This window comes from Tursiops truncatus, chromosome 14 (genome assembly GCF_011762595.2).
Source record: "Tursiops truncatus isolate mTurTru1 chromosome 14, mTurTru1.mat.Y, whole genome shotgun sequence".
NCBI lineage: Eukaryota > Metazoa > Chordata > Mammalia > Artiodactyla > Delphinidae > Tursiops > Tursiops truncatus.
The window spans coordinates 25,321,780-25,336,183 of NC_047047.1; the positions used below are offsets into that span (position 1 = coordinate 25,321,780).

A 14,404-nucleotide genomic window follows, 5' to 3' on the forward strand; every position below is an offset into this window, starting at 1 on the left:
AAGCCTCAAGTCCAAGGGAGTGTCCTGGCCTCTTACAAGATATTGGGACAAGGGAAATTGCCCTGCTGCAGAAGTGGCTCCCAGTCCAAATTGGGTGCCCTGTCGGGTCTTAGATGGTGATACTAAATCAGGTTCCTGTGTCCCGGGTGTTACCACAGAAACTTCTGTATGATCCGCTTGGGTAGGGGAAACAGGAGGCAGTGAATATGTTGGTGGCATGGTGGGGGGGCAGTTGGAACAACTGCTGGTTCATCCTGCTTGGCCACTGGGGGAGCTGGATAGGCTGGACGGGGCTTTAAGTTTTGAAATAACATGTCCCCACTCTCATTTTTTTCTCTTCCCTTGTAGAACAGGTTTTCCCTTGGGTTTTCTTTCAGACTGCTGCACCATAAGGTGGCAGCCCTCTGACTCCTTTTCCTCCTGATGCAATAGCATAAATGCTGCTACATATGGAATCTCATCTCTTTTCCCTGTTCTTTTGCAGAACATTTCTAACTGCGAGATTGTATAATAATTGAGTGAGCCATTCAGGGGCCATCGTTCTTCTGATCCTAACATATATTGGGTCCACACCCTATTACAATAGTACATCATGTCTTTCTTAGTCATAGGCTCACGGCTATGTTTTGCCCATTTATATAATATATTCCCCAAAGGGCTCTCCTTTAGGATAGATGGAGTATTTTCCACTTTTAAAAGTTTGATGACACCAAGACACAGAAGACGCCAACAAATTCCAACACAAAAGGTACAAATTCTAGCATCGATGCACACAAAACCAAGACAAAACCAACGAACTAGTTCCCAGATCGGGTAGACTTACCCTACAAAACCAATGAACTAGTTCCCAGGGAACCAGTTCCCAGAATCGGGCAGAGTCTAACAACAATTCCCCCCTCCAGCAGGGTACCTCAACCAGATTGGCTTGTCCTGTAAAGGAAAAGCCCAGATTGAGGGGGGAATATGTTCCTGGCGTGCACGCCGGAGCGACTTTCCCTCCAAATCGAATCGAGTCCGTTGACTCGCAGCACCAAATTGAAGTTTGTCGGTTCCTTGCTTCGATTGCCAAGTGCTGGGATAACCAGTGCCGCTTCAGGGAATTTTGAAGGGAAGATCCTCAGGACAAATGGTCCTGGCAGCTGCTAGGGCCTTGCCTCAATATTCCCTGACCGGGGCTGGCTAGACACGAGCAAGGCTCCTGGTTGGCTCGCTAAATTTGTTGCCGAGTCCAAGCTCACTCTGCTCTCCGCACGACAGGCCAATGAATCGAAGACGAGGTGTTGAGGTAAGGAATACGACTTTATTCGGAAAGCTGGCAGACCGGGAAGATGGCAGACTAGTCTCCGATAAACCATCTTATCTGGGTCTGGATGCCAGTTTCTTTTATAGAATCAGAGAGGGAGAGGCAGTGAGGAAGTAAAGTAAAAGGGCCATTAGTCTTGCAAAACATCTCCTGGAATGACCAGCCTCAGTGAGGTGATGTGTTAATTTCTTTTTTCTTGCAGCCATTCACAGGTGGGCAGGGTTTCCTGAGGCAGGTCATTATGCATGATTATAATCACAAAAGCAACAAAAATCAAAGGTTAAAGTCAAAGAAACAGATCCAATGTGGAGTCCGATTTAGCTCTTCCCTGTCACACACTTAAAAAATGAGATGAAGTGGGATTCCCTCCTTTTTAAAAATGTTTTTAGAGCTACTAAAAAACTTGCATTTACACAATAGTTGGTAAAAATATTCCTCTGGATTGTACAAGAAGGGAGACAGGGACCACTGATAGGACCGGGTGTTTGATATTAATCAGACTTGGCTTCTTTCTTTCCTGCTTCATCAGAGGCTGGCCTCTCCTCATTTTTATTTTCTCCGTTTTCTGCAGGTAAGTCTTCTTTAGTCTCTTGGTGAGCCACTTCAGCCTGTTTTCCCTTTGCTCCCTTTTCCCCTTTGTTTGCACATTTTTGCCTGAAGATTTATCCTTTCCTTCCACCTTTTTGGCTTCATTTCCACTTTTGCAGAAGCTGTTTTAGCCAACAGCATCGCTGGTCTCCTCTTGGGCTCCTCCTTCTCCGCCACTCGGAGGAGCTGACCTTCCTCTTGGACAGACACCATGGCAGCGGGGCGGGCGCGTGCTGGGTGCCTGCGGGCCACAGCATGCCACGAATCTTCACGAAGCTGGGTTGCCTGGCTGTGATGCCAAAATCTTGGCTTTCTGTGCACCAATGCCGAAAAGAAATACGGAGACGGAGTTTTGAAGGAGAAAAAGTAGCTTTATTCTTTGCTAGGCAAAAGGGGGAACACAGCAGGCTAGAGTCTCAAGAACTGTGCCCCCGCCCCGCCACTGGGAAAGGTTTTTATAGCTTGGGGCTCGTGGTCTGGGATAGGTGATAAGGCTCAAAGTAATTAAGGTCTTGCATTTCTTCTGCAAATTTATGGCCAAAGCTAGCATCAGGCAGCTGAGCAACCGGATCTGGTGTCCCTGAAGTTCTCAGCTGTGACCTTCTTTCGGAAATGAAGAGTGCTGCAAGGGTGGTGTAGGAGAAGAAATGCCAGGTGCAAAGGGTAATTCATATGGGGGTCAGAGAGTAATTGGCTTTGCTAAGGACAAGTCTAGCTACACGTGTTTATGAGTAGTAACAGCTAAAGAATAACCAAGATTGCTTAACACTTTCAGGCCTGGTTATGCTGTTTCCCCAACCTGTTCATTGTTTACTTATTTTCCTTGTTTATCCAAAAAGAAAAGTCTCATTTCTATTTTTACTGCAACAAATACCCCACTGCTAGTGCATTCCCTCCACATCAATGAAGGAAGGGAAATGGGCCTTGCATTCTTGTCTGGCTGAGGATAAACTTCAGTTTTGCTCCATTTGACAAGCACCAGCTATCCAGCCCAGGGGCCCATCTATCTCCTACTTCAGCCGCTGCCACTTCTGCCACCCATGTTTTCTTTTTTTTTAATTAAAAAATGCCAAAGTCCATTACGTAAATTTGCATAAGGGCATGAGAATGCCTGAATCCCCATATGATGGATAATACTGAATAGCAGCAAATTTTTATTTTTTCCTTAAGCTACCTGACGAAGGATGGTTTACTAGTATTGTTTTAATTAACAGCTTAGCACTCAGAAGCGTAGCCACCCTCTGGGGGTGCCCTTTGCTTAACGCAAAGGAATCCTCAGGCTCCTCTCTGGGCTGTCTACCCTCTGCCTGCAGAGGTCGCTGGCCACCGCTCGCCTCTCTCCTGTGGTCCTAATCGGCTTCCCGTGTACAGTGCGCACGCGCTTATTTCGCTCCAGGTGTCCAGCTTTGTGCCTGATCGAAGTGTTCTCGGCCGCGCTCAGCGCGCAGTATTTAACCCGGGCTGGTCTTCGGGGAAGAGTAGCGTTTTCCCCCGACCCAGAGCGCCTCTGGGCCTCAGCGGCTAGAGGGCCTGGGACGGGCCTACAGGGGTCGGGCGGCACGGCGGGCAGCCCATGCGGGCGGGGCGGGCCCCCGCTAGGGCTTGGGCGTCGGTCTTCGGTGGGGCCCGGAGCCTGGCGCGGAGCCCCTGACAGGACAGGTACGGAGGCGGCGACCCTGGAAACTGCCTCCTCCCCCACCGTGTTCGCGAGGCTCCTGGCTGTGCTCTGGGGACTCGGCGCTCGCCTAGGGCGCGGCCGGGAGCCGGGTGTGCGGGGCGGGGGTCGGCAGGGGTGGGCCGCGGCGGGGGTGGGCGCCCCCTGCGTCTGGGCTGGTCCGACCCACCTGAGCTCTTCAGCCTGCCGGTGTGGTGTGCTCCCGGGGTCGAGTGATTGCGTCTCCGAATTCCTCCGGAACTGCAAGGGTTCCCCTCCTTTCCTGGGAGCATCCAAGGCACCCCTGAACCCACTCCAAGCTACAGGTTTCCTGTGGGGCACACGGTTGAGAAGTTGTGTCAAACAGAAAAACAGGCAAACAAACAAAAAACAAAGCGGACTCAAGGTGGGGGGCCTGGATATGCGTTTGGTGTGTCAGTCTCCAATTCCTGGCGTCCGCCTTAACTGGCAGGCTCACCCTTGAGCAGTCATCTTAGCGCATCCCGACAGCTAAATCACACAGGTGACGAACTCCGGTATTTTTTAAGAGGCGGTGAAAAAAAGAAAAAAAAAAAAAGAGGCGGTGATTTAGAAACTTACTCTCACTTATTACAGTGTGGAGAGCAGCAAGCCCGTCTTGACCACTTACTAATCCAGTATGCTTAATGTACTGAGAGTCAAGGAGCTATGAGGTGGAGATTGAAGTTCTTTAGCTAATGTATGGGCGAAGCCCAAGGCCCGGGGATGTTAGCGATAGTAGTTAAGGATAACTTTTTTTTCAAAGACAGTTTGTGCTCAAATATGTTCAGAAACTTCATGGTTAAAGTTTTCTCTACTACAGAATATTTTGGAACTTTCAGTATACTACTGATATTTTTATCACGAATTTCCTACTGGAAGTATAGTATCGAGAGTTCCCCAGATTTGAACGGAAAATACTGTTTTTCTTGGGTGTTACCTCTGTTTAACATACAAAACAGTTTGGGAAATGGAGTTCCAGAATTAGAAACTCAAGGTTTGGAAGGGGCAGTGTAGGTCAGTGCTTTTTGAACTTTAATGCTACATACACAAAATCTGTTCAAGTACAGATTTTGGTTAGTTCTGTATTTTTAACAAGTTCCCGGGTGATGGTGATGCTGCCAGTCCATGGACCACACACACTTCGAGTAGCAAGGGTTTTCACTGGATTGAAAGAGACCATGTTCTGTTCCCTGCTCTCCAGAGCAAGCTGTGCTGCCTTGAATGATCACTTCCCCTGTCCAGACCTATAAAATAGGAGACTGGACTAGAAGATCTCTCAGGTTTCCTTCAGACCTAAAATGTTGTGATTCTAGTCCAGTTACCCTTGTGATAATTGAATTACATCTAAAATATCCTTGCCCTGTGGCCAGTTTGGGCTTGAACATTTCTAGTAATGGGGAATTTACTGCATGTAAGGCATCCCATTTCATCGTGGGATAGCTCAATAAGGAAGTTTTTCATATTGCTAAAATACATCTCTATAACTTCCATCCTGTTGGTCCTAGGTTATCTCTTAGAATCAAACAGAAAAAAAAGTATAATCCCTCTTTAAAAGATGACTCTTGGAAATTCCCTGGCGGTCCAGTGGTTAGGACTTGGTGCTTTCACTGCCAGGCCCTGGATTCAGTCCCGGGTCAGGGAACTAAGATCCCACAAGCTGCGTGGCATGGTGGAAGAAAAAAAAAAAAAAGACTCTTAAAGTGTGAGATGACAGTGTTTCTACCAAGTTTTCCCCAAACTGAATTATCCTTTATTCTTCCATGACATTGTTTCAAATTTCTGTCTCATAAATTTAGTCCTTCTGTGTGGAGTGTAGTGGGGCTGTAGCTGGACTTTGAAGGATGGGTGGGGCTTGCAAAACTAGGGAAAGCATCCTAAGCAGCTGACAGTGGTCCAGAGATGACACTGCGTACGTCAGATCCAGAATTTTTTGATTCAAGTAAGAAATGGTGTGTTAGTGAAAGATTTTGGGCAAAGCAATGTTTTAGAGTGTGTAGTTGTCTTACTGTGGTGTATAATGTGGTTGGAAATGGAGAAGGAGAGAGGCAGGGAGCCAGATATGCTTCACATATCAGTAAAGAGGGCTTAGGTTGATAATAGCAATGCCTTCTATTTATGTATAACATTTTACAGATTACAGAACCTTTCACAGACAACCTTTCCTGTGAGGTAGGCAGAGCAGCTGTTACCCAGTTTATGGATGAGGCACCAAGGAGAGTAAATGATTTGCCTTAATTCTCAAAGCTGTTACATGGCAGACCAAAGTGATGACAGTGGTAATGAAAGAGAAAGGAAGAATGCAGGAGGCAATACTGAGGAAGAATTGATAAGTTGGGCCTGAATGCACATGAGGTTACAAAGGAAAAGAAGTTGTTAGGGAGGAGTCAAAATAGTTGGGAAAATCATAATACATGATCGACAACTGCCATAGGTTGTACTTGCTCGGATCTATCATTGTTAGTGGCTGTTTGGAGTTATAGGTCGGGAGGGATTGTGGTAGAGGATTCCTAGGTTGTTTAGCCTGTCTATTGGTACTGGGTGGTGTGTGGGCCTTGGGTTAGCTGTCCCATACCAAGGGAATTGAGAACTGGATCCTCAGTGTCCTCTGAGAAGGTAAATGCTGAGCAATTGACTGATTCAAATCTATCTTAGGGTCCTTGCCATCCTGGAGTCTCTGAATTTTGTTTTATATAATTTTTGTTTTGAAGTTCCAGCTAATATTAGTTGTACTTGGCTGATGGACAAATTGGCTATCCAGTCTGACCTCCCCAAGCTCCCACATATCCACTGAGGGTTTCACTGAAGCAGAGACTGGACCCTTGCCACTCTGAAGCCATGCTAAAGCTATTTTTCCAAAAGATCTGCACTTCCCCTAGAGCCTAGAGGTGTCCCCCCCACCCTGCCTCTCTTCTCTCTCTCTCTCTCTCTCTCATCCTTTTACCCTGGAAGCATATGAGGTTGTGATTTTTTGTCACTACCAAATTCCATAGGACCTGGAGCTGTCCCTGCACTTTTAGTTTCTTAGGCTCCTATCTGGTGAGTAAAGAGCTACATCTCTTGGGGTGTATGTGCGCCTGACTGTTGTACTTCCCCCATGGTGTCTCTGGGAAACCTGTCAGAACCAGTTTATATCCCTAGAGCCTGGTGTTGGTATAGGCTTCTATTCAACATTGAGTGTCTTCTGTGTTCAGTGCTTAGGATACTGAGATGAATAAAAATTCTGTGCCCTGGAGGAATTCACGATGGGATAAGGGAGACGATATTGTAAGTAAAATGGGATCTTGTAATAGAGATATTTCCAAAGTGTTGGGCAGAGGAGGGAATGACTAGCTCCACATGGAGACATCAGGGGAATATTCAGGAAAGAGGTGATAAGTAAGTTGAGTCTTGAAGATGAAGAGAGAGACTTGGTGACGTTTGCAACATTTGCAGAGGCATAAGATAGATAGATCCAAGTGGCTGGAATCTAAGAGAACTTTGGGATCAAAGGAGAGGTGATTGATGAGATTAGATTCATAATGAGGCCAGGTTTTTAATGGCCTGTAGTTTTGTTCTAAGGTTCAATTTTGTGGGAGGAAAGCCATTGGAGGTTTTTAGGCAGGGAGGTGATGTGGTTATATTTTGGAAAGCTAATTGTGGAAATAGACTGAAAGGGGAGAATCTGGATCCAGGACATCAGGAGACTCTTGTAGTAACCTGGGCTTGGCTTCAAGCTGAATTAAGTATTAGTGGGGATGGGAAGGAGGGGATATATTGGAGGTTGTTGAGACAGAGTTCACCTGACGTAATGACTAATTAATTGGTTGTTGAGAACAAGAGAGAGGGAGTTGTTGAGGATGACTCAGTTTTCTATTTTGGATTGATGGTGGTACCAGTAGTAAAGGGGGAGTGTAGACGAGGAACATTTGCTGGGGGAAGCTTCCGTGTGTTTTGGGTCGTGTTGAATTTGGGCGTCTGTGGCGCTTAGATAGGTGGAAATGTGGGTCTGGAGTTCAGAAGAGAGTGTGTGTCTAGGGGTGGTAGATGTAAGTGGTAGTTGATGCAGTTGGAATGGATGAGCCTAGCCATGCTTATAGAAGACTGAAGATAACAGAGGAGACGACAGGGATTGGTGGGCAAGGTGAGAGAGAATGTTGTCCAGGGAGCTACAGAGGAAAAAGTTGCAGGAAGAGAATCAGCAGCCTCTGTTGCTACAGCGAGGTCAAGTAGGATGAGCTTGGAAAATGTACTTTGAGATTGGGCAGTTAGGAGATTGTGGTCACCAGGGCTCTTTTATTTTTTTAGTGTGAGCAGCTGGATGGGAGCCAGGTGGATTGAAGAGTGGATGCGAAGTGAGGATAGGGAGGATGTACTCACTTTGAGTAGTTTGGGAAGGAAGGAAGGAAGATGGTGGCAGCTTGTGGAGGAGTAGCAGAGACTAGAGACAGATTTTCCTAGAATAGAAGTCTTGAGCATGGGTTATCCGATGATGTGTAAGAGCCAGTATAGAGAGGTTGCATTTGAAGGCACAAAGGAAATGAAGATTGCAGAGGAGGGTGGAGGGTTGTCTCTGAAAAGGAGACATCATTTCTTTTGAAGAGGAATGACAGAAGAAAGGAAAAGAATGTAGGAAGAAAGAGGCAATGATGGATACACCTAAATTTGCAAAGGAATTCTTATCTAATAGGTTCAATTTCCTTTCTCAGCAAGGTTGTCTGCTGAGGGGTGGGGGTCCTGTTGTGGGCTCGGATAGGAACAGGGACTTGATAGTGGTAAGGGAAACTTGAAACTGTCCAGAGAGGAAAGGGAAAGAGAGCAGAGTTGAGATATGCTCCAAGAACATTGAGTACCCTCCGAACTTGAATCCTGCACTGTAGGCCTCTCTTTCCTCTTCTTCATAATAATTATGGCTGACTTTTATTGAGTGCTTCATACCAGACACTCTTCTTAGTGCTTTTCAGGCATTCTCACGTGATTCTGACAACAACTCTGTTAGAAAGGTATTGTTAGTATTTATGTTTTACAGAAGGAGAAATTGAGGCATGGAGTATTACTTACACTTAGTAGAACTTATGTCTGATGACTCTCTTACCTCTGCAGAAATGGCATTCCTTCCTTGAGGCATCAGAGAAAGGCAGAAATTTCATCCCAACTCCCAGTTTCTGGTCCTTGAGGGGCTGGAGTTTAGGGCTGCTAAGGAGGGCCAGTCTGTGGGTATGGTAGTGGCTTGGGTGAGCAGGGTGGTAGAGTCAGTGTTGCTGCTGTATTTTTACAACTACATACAGAATTCTGAAATCCTTGTGTGATTTCCCAGCAACCTGACTAGAAAGACAAGTGACTGATGATGATTTGTTAGGTACTGCAGGCTGAGACCATGTCAATTGAGATGGTGAATAAGAAAAGAGATCTTGTCTCAGTCAGCCAGAAAAAGAATATTTGCTGCCAGTTATGGGACTAGGCAGACCTATGACCTTACATAATAGCATAGATTATTAACACTCACCTTTGTTTTCCCCATTGGTGGGATAGATAGAATTTGTAGGTAAGGTGCACACCTGACTTGAGTGAAAGGGGAGAATGATGAGATGGCATGGGTGGAAGAGAAATGGACTTACCTTTTCCTGCTGCAGCCACTGGAGCATCATTTCTGTGTCCTTCCTCTTGATGTTGCCATGGATACGCCTTTGCGTGGTGACTTGAGATTGATTCCCATTATGATCAGATGATGACGTGGATTTAAAAAGAGAAAGGACAGAATGCTCTGCTTCTGGGGAGTGGCCGGTGAGCTGCCCAAATGGCAGAGCCCAGCACAGCCGAGGTGGCTGTGGCTTTGTTGGCTGCTTTGGCTTTTGCTGAAGTTGTGAAATGGTGCATCTCTCTCTTTAGAGCGCAGGCTCAGGGTTCCCTGTCTGCAGGGTCCTAGTGCCAGGGACTTGCTGGTTGATCATGGGGAGAAAGCAGCAGGAACTTCGAGTAGGCTATTAAGTAGGACTGCTGCTAGCTCTGGGAGGGTTGCAGTTCTTTTTCTTTTCAAAGAACATTTATTTATTTATTTATTGGCTGCTTTGGGTCTTTGTTGCTGCCCGTGGGCTTTCTCTAGCTGCAGCGAGTGGGGGCTCCTGTTCCGTTGTGCGGGCTTCTCATTGCGGTGGCTTCTCTTGTTGAGGAGCACAGGCTCTAGGCGTGCAGGCTTCAGTCATTGTGGCAACGGGCTTAGTTGCTCCACAGCATGTGGGATCTTCCCAGACCAGGGATCAAACCCGTGTCCCCTGCGTTGGCAGGTGGATTCTTAACCACTGTGCCACCAGGGAAGTCCCGGCTTGCAATTCTTGAGTACCAGGCTGCACTCAAGTGCTTGTTGCCTTCCTGCAGAAGTGCCTTCATTGAGGATAAGTGAGGCATATTGTGTAGCTTTCCTTCCTGGCTCTTGGAGGTCTGGGCCCTTTGGAGGTGGGCCTGGTAGTCACTGGGTATTCCTAGGGGAGGAGGATATCCTGGGAGGGGGTAGACCTGTATTCAGTTTGAGAGTGGGCTACAGAAATTTCTGGGGATAATGAAGAGCTGGAGAGGTAAAAAAAAAAGTCTATTTAGGGTCTAGGTCCTATCTGTGTGAGATCTGCAAGGCAGATACTGGAGTAGGACCTAGGAATAAAAAGCTCTGTTTATCTTCTTTCGGGGTTCCTGTGCATATCTGGAATCTGGCCTTCCAAGCTTCCAGTACCTGAGCTTCTATTCCCCTCTCCTTTCCTGACTCCTGAGGGACTTATATCCACACATATCCCACTCCTACTAGTGCTTTTAGAGATGTACAACTTCACCCTAGTTATAAGAAAATCTGTATCTTGCTGATTACCTTTATGTTTCATTTTATCTCTTTGCAACCAAATCAAAATACCCCGTGCCTAATGCAGTTCAGTTCAAGTGTGTGGACCCTGCTGTCAGACTGCCTGGATTTCAGACCTCTACAGGTGGGATCAGAGAAAGCAAACAGTTGGGTTAGCCCAGGATCAAGGTTTGGTAAGGTGAGACAAGAGGAGGTCAGGGGCATAAAGGATGCTGGGGTACCAGTAAAAGCAAGGTAGAAATGGTGCAGGCTGGGTGCCAAAGAGGCTTTTCCTCCTTACTGGTTCCTCCTTAATTCCTAATAATCCACTTCTTTCCCTGTCATTTCTGAAATGTTCTCCAAGACCACTGGTAATCTATCAGAAACAGATTTCTTTCCCTCCTCTATTTCCATTTTCCTAGAGTTTTTATTAGTATTTAATATCATTGGGGAGGAAAATGGATTAGAAATCCAGGGAGTATCTGTCTTCTGGCTGAGGTAGCATGTAACTCAGAGTTGTCCTGTGTGACATGGGGTGGGGCCCAATGGTGCTGTTGAAGGATCACCTACCTGTACAGCTAGTCAAATGTGCCCCCCTTCCTACTCACATGTGCCCTGCTGGCTATGAGACTTAGGTGAGTTGTTTGACTTCTGAGACTCAATTCTGTCACCTGTAGAATGGAAATAGTGGAATCCGTGTTGTCTGCATCACAGGTTCGTTTTGGAAGGAGATCGTGAAATACACGTGTTAGTGGTCACAGTTAAATTTGCCTCTGAGAAGGCCCTATGACTTATTTTCTCTCTCTTAACATGTTCAGTTTCCTGTCCCAATTCTATTGTTATCAATCATCACTCTCCCATTATTCCTGCTTGAAAACTCCCAAGTTTATTCATTCCTTTACTTATCCATGCATTCATTCATCCATCCATTTATTCATGCAAGGTTTGAGTTCCTACCGTGTGCAGTTGTCATTGATGTACCCTCTCGGTAATGATGAAGACAATATCTACAATTTGTTGAACACGCATTCTGTGCTCAGCACTGTACTAAATGCTCTACTTCAGTCTTATTTAATCCTCACAACATCCCTGTGAGGTAGGTATTATTTCCCCCTTTTTTCAGTTGAGGTAACCAGGGCTCTGAAAATATCTTACCCAGAGTCATACACATGAGGAAATAAGAGAATCAAAGCTGTACCCAGGTCTGTCCATCTCCACAGCCCATACAGGCCTGCTGCTTCTTTCCCCATGTCTGATCTATCATAGGGCCTTCTCGGGGCTTTTTTGTACTGTCTCTGAATCGGTCCATTTCCTCTTCCCTCTCTTTTTCTCTCATGAGCCTGGCTCAGACCTCCTCACCCCTTGCTCATTACTGCCATAGCCTCCTTGCTGTTTTCCCTGTCTTTATCAAGTTGCTCTTGCCTCCACTCCATTCTGCTCTCTGCCACCTGTCTGATCTTCCTAAAATAGTTTTCATTATGCCAGTCTCCTGCTCAGGAAGAGACTGGCTTCCTGTTGTTATCGGATCCAATTCATCTATCTCTACGTGATGTTAAATTCCCTGACTATCCATATTTACTTTCTAATACATCTCAATATCAGTGTTAATTCATTCAATAAATATTTGACTTCATGAGCTAAGAGTGATGGGATCATAAAGAGGAAAAATTGAGGAGTCTGCTGTAAAAGGCTTATAGTTTGATAGGAGAACTCATCAGAATTCACTGATTCAGCCAAGCTAGTCATCTTTAACTTTCCCCAGTCAGGCAAAATTATTTCTGTGTCTACTCATACTGTACTCACAGATTACAATGTTTGCAGGCTTTTCCTCTCCACATATCTAAACAAAAACCTCATGATTCAAGGGATAATCAAGTATCCCTTTTCTTTTTAGCTTACCTTTTTCCTCTCTGTAATTCCTTATAATATTTATCATCTAGACATTTTATTTTAATACCTATACAGCTTCTGCATTTTTTTACAGAGCACTTTTATGTGCTTTATCTTATTTGAGCAGTAATGTAGATATGGCAGGTGATAGTCCCATTTTATAGAAGAAACAGCATCTAAGAAGTTAGGTGACTATATACACTTGTGTGGCTAGTGAGCTGTGATGTTCTTGGATGTGCGCTCTTTTGAATCTTTGAAGGTAGTGTGGTCCAGAGGAAGAGCACAGCTTTGGAAGCCTAGAAATATGTGTGGTATCAATGAGGAGAGTAAAAAGTGCAGAGGGTTCTGGTTCAGGCTTTGGTTCCAGTTATGGCTCCACTCCTTGTCTTCTGTGTGACTTCAGGGAAGTTGCTCAGTTCTCTAAGCCCTGTTTTCTTGTCAGCATTGTTCCTGGCTTGCCTCTTATGGGGTTATTTTGATGTCCAAATATTATGATAACTAAGTTATTAGCTAACTTTGTTGAGTGCTTACTAAATACCAGGCAATGTCCTAAGTGTTTTACATGGATTATCTCAGCTAATCCTCACAACAGCTCTCAGAGATGTTCTTTGTTCCCAATTGATAGATGAGGAAGTTGAGGCACAGAGATGTTAAGTAATGGGACCAAGTTTACGTAGCTACCAAGTGGTGAAGCCAGGGATTGAATGTAAGCAGCCTGAGTCTAGAACCGGTATTCTTAACCATGGTACTATACAATTGTTTTTTAAGGTGTTCTGTAGACTGTAAAGTGTTCTGAACATGCAGAAGTCCAGGCTGCAAGGAGCTGCATGGCCCTGCCCACCTGTGTAATGGTGAATAGGGAAAGGAGGGGGCAACATGGAGATTTTGCAGAGGAGGAGAGAAATGGTTTCCTAGGGGGTCTGGCCAGGATTGGAGATGTGGAGAGATGTTTGGGGGCCATATATCTGGCTGTTGGCTATCATTCTCCTATTAGGCTATCTGGCCTGCCTTAGAAAGAGGGTGGAATGGAGGAAGACCCTGTTCAGCCAGTGAAGCCCAGTGCCGACAAGACAGGTATCCCTCGGCCCAGGGAATCTACATCCACACTGTAGCTGGTAGAGCCATAGATCAGACCCCAGGGCAACCTTGTTAGCTACTTAGGGGCGGGGACTGTTGGTTTCTAGCCCATTAGATGGATAAATGAATGAAGTGGTTACATAGCCCTCTTGAGACCTCTCACTAGAATGTATAATCTTATTAAACGTTTTAAATTATAAAAGTAATATGGTTATTAAAGAAATTTTGTGAAAAATAGAAAACAAACCATCTCATTGTTTCTCTTAAGGAGATGCCTAGGAGGCAAGGCCAAGAGTACAGGGGACAGGTGGCTGAGGTGGACTGGGCACTGCCCCCACTTGTAGGGGGCAAGTGGGACTCTCTGTTTCTGACCACCACCCTTACTATCTGTTTGAACCTGATACTCTTAGGGTTCAGAGCCTGGCCCTTTATAACGACTAGAAGGGAGGAAGAATGACCGTGGCAACCTTCGCCAGTGTTGAGGGAGCTGGGGTACTTGACTTGCTTTGCTTTGCTTTGCTTTGCTTTGCTTTGCTTTGTGTGTGTGTGTGTGTGTGTGTGTGTGTGTGAAGTTGCCTCCATTGCTGCCCTTCCTTTGCTGTGTATTGGGCAGGGGGCCTGGCTGCTCCGGCCCAGGGTGAGATTGAAATTCAGACCCTAATCACGTGGGTTTGGACGTGACTCCAGAGTTTAGAAAGGGGAGGGAGGAGGAAGAGCACCAGAAAGGGGGGCGAGAGACCCTAATTTTGGCTGTGTGAATGTGTCACTTGATGCTTGTGGGTCTGCTGAGGCCTCACATCCTGGGGGTGGGAAGGGTGGCAGTGACGGTGAGGGGGTGCAGATTAGGAGGATCAGCAGGGCTGTGCTCCCAGCCGTAGGACAGTGTACTTAGAGGTGAGTGTTGAGGGTCTTTGGCGTGGGCCTAGTCCCTTATACTCTGTCCCTCTTGACTGGCCCAGGTGAAGCAAGGGGGCACTAGGACCCAGAGGCTAGCTCGATTCCTGACAAGTCTAGAGCAGCACTAGCGCAGAGTGAGACTCATCAGCTGGCAAGCAGGATTCGGTGTCTC

The 14,404-nt window shown here is 46.1% G+C and overlaps 1 long non-coding RNA gene across 3 annotated transcripts; it reads right to left on the reverse strand.

Moving 5' to 3' along the window:
• Nucleotides 1-1,280: 1,280 nt before the first annotated feature.
• On the reverse strand, nucleotides 1,281-8,696 carry LOC109551024 (uncharacterized). Of its 3 annotated transcripts, none has more exons than XR_012325639.1 (3): nucleotides 8,638-8,696; nucleotides 3,736-3,876; nucleotides 1,281-2,513 (listed from the first exon to the last, which is right to left on the reverse strand). It is a non-coding gene; the product is annotated as an uncharacterized lncRNA (long non-coding RNA). The 3 variants fall into 3 exon arrangements; XR_004521719.2 differs by lacking the exon at nucleotides 8,638-8,696 and adding an exon at nucleotides 4,024-4,100; XR_002177716.3 differs by lacking the exon at nucleotides 8,638-8,696 and having other exon boundaries at nucleotides 3,736-4,174.
• Between the last annotated feature and the right edge of the window lie 5,708 nt (nucleotides 8,697-14,404).